Raw genomic sequence first — 10,711 nt, forward strand, 5'->3', positions numbered from 1 at the left:
CAAATGAACTAAATATAAATACAGACTGACAAAACCCGACCTTACTTTCTACAATTTAATTCTTGTTTATGATCGAAATAATTTCATTTTTAGAAACAAGTCCGTATTTCGCCTCGTCAAAAGCACGCTGACTTTTGGGGTGATTTCCACGTTATATTATCTTATTACTGTATAAGAACGTTCTTACCTTGTGTAATGTGACGTTTCTATCTCTTTTTAGGCGATCGTTAAGGGTGGACTCGCGTTTATTAGTATACGTTTCTTTTTATTATTATTATTATTGTGTATGAACGTCGTTACGTTAGATATTTCAAATTTATAGTTATTTTTGTAGGCTTAGCATTTATTATTACGTAAAAAAAGGAAAGAAAAAGATGTAAAAATAAAACAAGGTCCCACCGAGATTTGAACTCGGATCGCTGGATTCAAAGTCCAGAGTGCTAACCATTACACCATGGGACCACGTAGTTTTATAGTTTTATTTCATAATATTAAGAATGTACAATTGAGCTAACTTTATCAAATTATACAACGTGATAATTAGTGTTCTAAGAGATATTTTAGGAAAATTACTTCGCCATCTCGTGAGAATATAGCATAGAGTAAATTTGAAGTGATAGACTAACCTAAAGGGACGCACAAAACTACTCGTAGGCTGTCATCTAGCCGTCCCTAATTTTGAAGTGATAGATTAGACTAAAGGAAAAACAATTAGTGAACACCGCCATCTGCTGTAAGGCCAAGTAGTGGGATTTGACTCTCACTCTTATAACGCACCGACTACCCCAAAGACTAGTTTGAAAAGCCAAACAGCTACAATGAAAATAGTTTAGATTTTCTCACCTTTACTTTGATACTCTCTCCGCGATGGAGCTTTGGCTGAAACAAGCAAACTTTAACGGTGAAGTTGATAACAGCCTATTTAATACACGAGTGGTGATTTAATAAAACACAGAATAAATAAAATAACATTATTAAATTTAAATAAACTCTTCATGTTTCAACTGGGTCACCTCAGTCATCCGCAGGAGAACTTGTGGATTAATTAGATAAGATTTTAAAGCAAACTTTAACACTAGGAGCAATGAAGGTGCTTCCATCTGTTATCAACTTATCACAAGAAGAAAATAATTTCCTGAATAACAGGATGCAGAAGAATTTGGCTTTTACACAAAACTAATATCAAAATGAGTATCTAATATATGTTAATTACTTTGAAGTGAAATTATAATTATTGAAAGTTATTTTTTGTGATTCGTGGTGAATAAAAAAGCAAACATAATATGATCTGTCAGTTCGTATAAACATACTGTATTTAGCCGCAAACAAAAAAAGTATAATGAAAAACAAAAAGATACATCCCGTACAAATATTTTAGCATTTTGTTCTAAATTACATATTTAAATATTTAATTCTAAATCACGTATCTTCTCTTTATTTCTTTCACGTGTGTAATGAAATAACTATAGGACAAATTTTTGAAATATACAAGTTTAATGTACACAGTTTATTACTAAACGTAGTCCTTTTTCAACGTGTAACATGAGAAAGTGAAAGTGAAGAATTAGTCGGGTTATTTGTGAGCATAAATACTATCTTAACACACGTAAACTTCCAGAATTTACTATTCACGTAGAAACCTGTTGGGTATCAAATATAATACTATAGTAGCAGCTCTGAAAATTGGTAGATAACGCTTTACAAAAATAACGTTTATTTAACAAAGACTTACTGACGAACACACACAAATATTTAATAGTGTGAAATAATACCCATAGATGTCACTAAACTCATAGAAATAATGTTTGTTTTAGCACATGGCCACACAATTGGCTATATGTTCTTTCGAGCAATCTAACCCTAATTTTAGCGTTGTAAGTCCGTAAACTTACTAGGAACCAATAATGTTTGTAAAAAAGTCCACATTCTAAATATTGACTCAGCAGAGCCCTCTGTTGTCTTTGATGCACCTTTATAAATATTACGTATTCTAAACGTTTAATGTTCAAATTGACTAAATACCTAAACCAGAATAAATACCATGATTACACCTGAAACTGGTGTAAAAACTTCAACACGTAAAGTGAAAGACAAAGTTTTACTCCATCGTCATCGGGTAATCATCTTATGGTTTCAAAGTTAGTGGTAAGTTTGTGGACTAATTAATGTTCATCTGATTTACCTTCTACTCTTTACACATAAGTACGGGGGGAGGCTGTTTTGGGAAAGAAGTGCAAGGAACACCCGACCCAAAGGCCCATCTCCCGATTCCCCGAATTCGCACGTAGTCCTCTCGTTTTCCATATTTTTCGCGTAATTGTTTTTTTTTAAAGTTGGTGACACTCAAAGCTGACTGTTCACTTTATTAATACCCCACCCCCACCTAATATCGGGTTTGTTCGTACGTCATCGCGATAATAGTGTGGGTTTAGAGCATTCTTAACTTCAAAAGATCCTGTAAGGCGCGTTATTCAGTTAATATATTATGTTTCGTATTATATGGGTGCCCCTAACAAAGTGAAGACTCCGTGTAGGTGTGTCTGTGTCGAGAGTGAGAAAATAGTTTAGAAAGGCTTAATGATGCTCTAATAAACAAAAGGGACGAACAGATCGACTTTACCAGAAAGGCTTAATTTTGCTCTAATAAACAAAAGGGACGAACAGATCGACTTTAGCCAGCAAGGCTTAATGATGCTCTAATAAACAAAAGGAACGAATAGATCAGCTTTACTTTAGCCAGAAAGGCTTAATGATGCTCTAATAAACAAAAGGAACGAATAGATCGACTTTAGCCAGCAAGGCTTAATGATGCTCTAATAAACAAAAGAAACGAATAGATCAGCTTTACTTTAGCCAGAAAGGCTTAATTATGCTCTAATAAACAATAGGAACGAATAGATCGACTTTAGACAGCAAGACTTAATAATTGCTCTAATAAACAAAAGTACGAGAGTGTAATGTACTTAAAATCCTTCAGAAACCAAAGAATTAGAAAATAATACCTATAGACCGAATTTTGAAAAAGCAGTAAGAAAAACAATAGCTTTTGGAGCCATTGTTGTTGGTATAAATTAGGATTCAGGATTCTTCTGTTATATTTCTGACATATTTATTGTTAAAACTCATCTAAATTCTTTTAGAATGGCCCTTTTTAGCCCAGTGGCTGATCACATTTACAAATGCAAGTCAGAAATTAATAAAACCATCTTACTGACTTCACTATATGTAAACATTAAAGTAATTTTTCAGAACAAGTGAAGCATCTGAATTTGAAATAACAGTAAATAGCATAATAATATTACAATAGTTAGTTGTAGAAATTGTCAATAGGTAGCAGAGTTAACGCTTCCTGAACTTCCAAATTTCGTATTTATTAAAATACACTTTAGTTTTAATCTTATATATCTATCGGTTTTCGGTTGAGCGCACCGAAATAGAAACGGCTGTAAAATATTTTATAAATCAAGAACAAATTTCTTAGTGTTTACATCATTACAATGAAATATTTCAAACCATTTCGTTTTTTGACCAAAACTAAGCGGTACTTTCAAATAAACGTATCAGAACTCTCTTAACGTATTCTTTTTGTCTGTTTTTTAAGCCTTCTGTTTGTAATTAAGCACAAAGCTACGCAATGGGCTATCTGTGCTCTGCCCACCACGGGTATCGAAACCCGGATTCTAGCTTTGTAAGTCCGCAGACGTATAAAACGACCCCCCCCCCCCAAATTCTTCGATATTTGACGCTTACCTATATTACTGACACTAACCTCTCTTCATAAAATGCTTAAAAATGCAAGGGAACGTTTCAGAACGTACCCATAATACCTCAATTGAACACTACGTTTCTCATCCTTGCGTCCGGGGCTTTAAAGTAATTATTAAGATAACGTTTCATAAACATGCGGGCAACCAGTTATATAGTTCTTGGTTTTCGTTTAAGTTTTTCAACGCTTAACCTTTTATTTATATCAATAAAACTTAAACTATCAGGTAAACTTAGCCTAGCGCTAGTCCGCCGATGGGGCAGCGGTAAGTTACAACTCTAAAATTCGTGGCTTGATTCCCCGTGGTGGACACAGCAGATAGCTTTGCTCTAAAAACCAACCAAACAAACAGCCTAGCGCTATTAAAGATTTGACAAACCATTACTTTGTGTAATCTTACCTTGAAAGACAGTCAACATTTACTTTAGAAAAATATCAACGTTTTTAATATATAGGTTTTTGAGAAAAGCGGGTCTTTCATAAGATATGAAATGACTGTATCATTACCTGTTAACAAAATATGAGACACCGCTTTAAAACTTACGTCCAAGAAGGAGATGAGATCCAACAAGAAAACAAATAAAAATTTGTAGGAAGTATTCCTAAGTTTAGAATTATACAGATCACCCCCAAGTGGCACAGCGGGATGTCTACCGGCTTATACTGCTAGAAACCCGTGGTGGGCAGAGCACAGATAGCCATTTGTATAGCCTTGTGCTTAATAACAAACAAAAACAACAATTATACAGATCACATAATGAAACTTACATTAGGTACAGTAGTGTTACGAAATCCCTACCCTAATTGTGCGCTCGACTCGTAATCTGAGGGTCGCGGGTTCGAATCCCCGTCATATCAAACATGCTCGCCCTTTCAGCCGTGGGGGCGTTATAATGTGACGGTCAATCCCACTATTCGTTGGTAAAAGAGTAGCCCAAGAGTTGGCGGTGGGGGGTGATGACTAGCTGCCTTCCCTCTAGTCTTACACTGCTAAATTGGGGACGGCTAGCGCAGATAGCCCTCGTGCAGCTTTGCGCGAAATTCAAAAACAAACAAACCCTAATTGTGACACAATAAAACTTGATGAAAAATTACACTACACCAATTTAATTCACTTCCTTGTAATAACTGTTCTAAAGCGATTTACTAATATAGACAGCGTCTCGACTACTACTATGTCTTTCTTATTCTATCCGGCCTGAAGAGCCCTGGTACTAAGCGAAAGGCCTCTTCGGCACTGATATAGTAGTCTTCTTAAAAATGTTTCACAATTTTTTTGTACTTACTCGTCAATAAATAGTGGCAGGTCATTACGTTTGTTAGTATTTTCTTTGAGGGTCGAGAAAACTGAAGCAGATGTTTGAAAACCTTCTTGAACAACAACAATGTAGTATATAGGTTAGATACACTCTTTACTTTTACTCAGAAGTTATTATTGATAATTAGCACATCTTGTCAGAACTGATCTTAAGAAGGCTTTGCTAATAAGGTTCTGTTTTACGCTAACAAATAAACATTAGAGGTTGCTTTGTTCTTTAGCAATGGGAGTTTGGGGCTCTTGGTTTTCTTTCCTGTCGTGTGCCGAGAAAAAACAACAACAAAAAACGGATGTCGCTCCTCCGGTTATATGTGTTTGTTTAGGAACATTGAATTTATAAAACACGTTAAATACAAGAATATGATTTGTTCAGAAACATTAATTTTCAACTTACGTTAGAAGCCATTTTTGAACCCTACTCCCCTTTCACAAATCATGAACTGTTCATTTGGTCGGCTAAACAAGACAGTTTAAGCCAAAAGGCTCTCAATTGAGGGAAATCGCTGCCTGGAAACTACATACGCTAGGGTTTTTGTTTAAAACCAGTCAAAGAACAATCTTACCCACGAGAAGAATAGTACAAGTTCGATTGGTTTGGTTTGTTTTAAATTTCGCGCAAAGCTACACGAGGGCTATCTGCATTAACGGTCCCTAATTTAGCGGTGATAGACTAGAGGGAGGGCAGCTAGTCAACACCACCCACTGCCAACTCTTGGGCTATTCTAATGAATAGTGTGATTGATCGTCACATTATAATTCCCCCACGGCTGAGAGGGCAAGCATGTTCGGTGACGGGGATCAGAATCCGCGACCCTCAGCTTGCGAATTGAGCGCCCCCTAACCACCAGACTACAACAAGTTCGTATATCTGATTCAGTGCTGGATTGGACATGCACTGCAAATTTTTTTATGGCAATTTCAATAGTTTTGTGTAGAGCCCAATATTTCCCATCATCTAATTGCTCGTAGCGTTAATGTATTGTTGAGCTGTATGAATGTGGACCATTAGCCGCATTAAATTTTCCGCTCCTTTAGTTGTTCTTAAAGGTGGCTGTAGGAGGCTTTAAAATGTTCTCATTCACCTTCTATCGTCGCCATGGTAACCTACCATGGAGATAAACGGGACAGGCTAGGTGGTCTGACAGTAAATTCCTTGTCAGGATTCAGCTCGTGGCGCGAGGTGAGGTGTCATGCGCTCGTGCACAAAGCTTCAAGTTTAATTAAACGTGATTATGTCTGAAGCAGCCAAGTCTACTGTGTTCACGTTTCAAAAGCTTTCAAACTTTTTTCAATACAAATCCCAACAGTATACACAATCCTTGTTATGTTGAGCATTGCCACCAGCTTCTACCAGGACTTCTGATATACGTACTGTCCTAACGATGTGTCTTACAAAGAACGCTCACTATTCTTATAACGGTGCGTTTGAAGCTCCATTCCAGCAGATGGCGCTTCGTAAAAAACTATGTCAGTCGATCTAAAAGCACCCAAAGTTTGAAGACGGCTTGAATGGGTGATGAAGAAAACTTTATTACGAGTTTAACGTATTAAGAAACGTACGACGTTTCGGCAAGGTTTTCTGACCATCAAGTGAAACGTTATACGTTTGTTACTATGCTAATCTTCTAATAAAGTTTCCTTCATCACCCATTCAAGCCGTCTTCAAACTCTTATTGTCTCAAAATGGATTCCTCGTCATGAAATTGAAAAGCTAATTTCCAGAGTTGAAGGGAGAAATTGGCTATACAATTACGTTTTAAACTTCTATTATATGTTTCTATAACAGCGATATTTTTCTGACATGAAATCTTTCGATAAAATCAATGTTTACTCGTGTTATATAAACATACGTTTATAACGATAACACTGAGTAAATGTTGAAGGGGGAACATTGAATATCAGTAGATGATTGACAACCACTCGATAAGAATAACTAATCCCTGTCTCTATTCTTAAAGGTTCTAATTTCGCCTACTGTCAAGTGAATCATTGGATCGCTCTATTTGTGCTGAATGTGAGAGGAATTTGTACCAGCGTTGTCAGTAAGACGTATCAACACATGAAAGTAATTTGTACTAGCGTTGTCAGTAAGACATATTAACACGACACGAGAGACATTTGTACCAGCGTTGTCAGTAAGACGTATACACGACATGAGAATTTGTACCAGCGTTGTCAGTAAGACGTATCAACACGACATGAAAGTAATTTGTACTAGCGTTGTCAGTAAGACGTATCAACACGACATGAGAGTAATTTGTACTAGCGTTGTCAGTAAGATCTATCAACACGACATGAGAATAATTGTACTAGCGTTGTCAGTAAGACGTATCAACACGACATGAAAGTAATTTGTACTAGCGTTGTCAGTAAGACGTATCAACACGACATGAGAGTAATTTGTACTAGCGTTGTCAGTAAGACGTATCAACACGACATGAGAGGCATTTTGTACCAGCGTTGTCAGTAAGATATATCAACATGACATTCTTCTTCTTCTTCATACATGTCAACATTTGGAATTAACTTACGTTATCGTTGCTAAATTGCTGTTAACCTATCTTAAACTTTACTATCAAATAGCTATAACTAGGAAATACACAAGTGCATTAAAGGACCTCACTTTTAATTATTTTTAACTAAACCGTATTGGTAAAAATAATAAAAATAAACGGATTTCTGTTTTTTCTTCATCTAAGTCTATAGGTTTAAGTTTCTCCACTTTAAAACCTACGTTGTGGGTTAAAGCTTATTATTTTACTACTACATTTAAACGCCATCTAGTGGCCAGTCATATACAACAGTAGCCACTGAATAAATTGGGTTTTTATCTGAGCTTTATGCACGCACTTTGTGTCAAGAACATAGAGACTCTCGCTCCCTCACTTGCGCTTTTATCAAGTTTTGCCATTGAAAGTCCAATTATAGCCGAAACTAAGTGTGATAACAAAACTGATGAACACTGTGAACTACAGAAATGGTACATGTACGTTATGATTGGCTACTGGTAGATAAGGCAGACAAACATTTGCCTTATTCACAAAACTTGTGTTAGAATTGGGTTCACTGAAATGCCATTTCGTGATAAGAAACGTTTAAGAACTAATTAGAAACGAAAAGTAAGGAAACTATATTTCTCATAATAACGTTTTTCGTTGGTATCTGTTTAACACGTGATCGTACTCAGACCCAGGTAAATATAGGCCTACATAGTATCATATCCTCTGTTCTCATTGTTAAACAACCATCTTCAACACTTCACCTATACCACCCAACATCAAATATTGGATCAAACATCATCAACTGCCGGAACACCAGATTAACTAATCTTAATAACTGACCAACAATCATCAACTCAAAATCAACTACCTCAACACCGGTTCAATTAATCTTAATACTTGGCCAACAGTCATCAACTCAAAATCAACTACCTCAATATTGGTTCAACTAATCTTAATACTTGGCCAACAGTCATCAACTCAAAATCAACTACCTCAACACTGGTTAATAACTGACCAACAGTCATCAACTCAAAATCAACTACCTCAGCACTGGTTCAATTAATCTTAATACTTGGCCAACAGTCATCAACTAAAAATCAACTACCTCAATATTGGTTCAACTAATGTTAATACTACTTGACTAACAGTCATCAACTCAAAACCAACTATTTCAGCACCGGATTAACTAATCTTCATGCTTGACCAACAGTCATCAACTCAAAACCAAGTGCTTCAGCACCGGATTAACTAATCTTAATATCTGACCAACAGTCATCAACTCAAAATCAACTACCTCAGCACCGGATTAACTAATCTTAATACTTGACCAACAGTCATCAACTCAAAATCAACTACCTCAGCACCGGATTAACTAATCTTAATACTTGACCAACAGTCATCAACTCAAACACAACTACCTCAGCACCGGATTAACTAATTTCATTACTTGACCAACAATCGTCAACTCAAAATCAACTACCTTAACACCGGACTAACTAATTTCATTAATTGACCAACAATCGTCAACTCAAAATCAACTACCTCAACACTGGACTAACTAGTCTCATTACTTGACCATCTCATCAACTCGAGATAATTTATTATCAACACCTGGTGATCAACTTTTCCTAAGATCAGATGAAATATCATCAGCGTTGGAGGAACTAAGTTCAATACCGGATGAAATACCAACAATAACAGACCACGTGCTTTCACCAACGTTTCATCAGATCTCTCTACTGAATCATTTATCTTCGGATCCGGATCAGCTCTTCTTAGCCCAAAGTTATCTGTTTTCAACATCCTCAGATCCAGATAGACTATTCTTTTGGTTAAAGCATCATTTCAAAACACTGTGTCAACTGTTATAAAATCATTGTTAATGGTCCTTGGCGTCATAACCCTCAAGTACCTTAGGTGGGAGGCCTGTGCTTCATTTTATTTCAACTGTCTATAGTCCTTGATCAACTGTGTTTATTACTTAAATATCTTGATTTCTTATCTATTACACTAACCGTCATTCAAACAACTGTCATCTGATGTTAATTAACTGTCCCAATCATCTAAATAGTTATCTTCAATCATCCCTAACGTCCTAACAGGAGTACAACTTAATCTTAGACGCCACGTCTACTCACATTTCTATAAGCGTGATTAATAGAACATAAATTATTCTAGTTTTCGCTACAGACTTGGTGAATGGAAGTCATTTTAGTATACTGAAATTTTAATTATCTATAGGAATCTACAAGTAATAATCAAAGGTTAGTTGGGTGAATTAAGTGATTAGTACGGAGGAATATATGACCAATATATTTTGTTTGTTTTTGAATTTCGCGCAAAGCTACTCGAGAGTAATCTGCGTTGTTCGCCTCTGATTTTAGAATGGTAGGCTGGAATGAAAGTAGCTATTCCACACGATTTTCTGCCTACTTTTCTTTACTAACGAAGAGTGGGACTAACCTCAAAAAATAATAACGTCTGCACGACTGAAAGGGCGAACATTTACGGTGAAAGGGATTCGAACCCTTGACGCTAAGGTTCGAGTCGAGTACCATAACCACCAGGCCGGCAAATAATAGCAGGTTCTATAAGAAACCCACCCAAAATAAAGTGGTCAATAACCCGCCCAATGATACACTCAAAGTAAAATTAGGTGGGCAGTAACTCACACAATGAAACACTCAATGAAAAGTAAGGTGGGTAATAACCCACCCAATGATACATCCAAGGTAAAATTAGGTGGGCATTAACCCATCCAATGATACACCCAAAGTAAAGTTAGGTGAGCAATAACCCAATGATACATCCAAGGTAAAATTAGGTGAACTATAACATACCCAATTATAAACCCAAAATAAAGTTAGGTGAACAATAACCTACCCAATGATACACCCAAAGTAGAGTGAGGTGAACTATAACTTACCCAATTATAAACCCAAAATAAAGTTAGGTGAACAATAACCCACCCAAAGTAAAGTTAGGTGAACTATAACTTACCCAATTATAAACCCAAAATAAAGTTAGGTGAACAATAACCCACCCAATGATACACCCAAAATAAAGTTAGGTGAACAATAACCCATCCAATGATACACCCAAAGTAAAGTTAGGTGAACAATAACC

The 10,711-nt window shown here is 36.2% G+C and overlaps 1 non-coding gene across 1 annotated transcript; it reads right to left on the reverse strand.

Moving 5' to 3' along the window:
- Positions 1–390: 390 nt before the first annotated feature.
- Positions 391–462, reverse strand: Trnaq-uug. The gene has a single exon. It is a non-coding gene; the product is annotated as a tRNA-Gln (tRNA).
- Positions 463–10,711: the final 10,249 nt, after the last annotated feature.

The sequence above is a fragment of the Limulus polyphemus genome, unplaced genomic scaffold, assembly GCF_000517525.1.
Source record: "Limulus polyphemus unplaced genomic scaffold, Limulus_polyphemus-2.1.2 Scaffold4635, whole genome shotgun sequence".
Classification (NCBI taxonomy): Eukaryota; Metazoa; Arthropoda; class Merostomata; order Xiphosura; family Limulidae; genus Limulus; species Limulus polyphemus.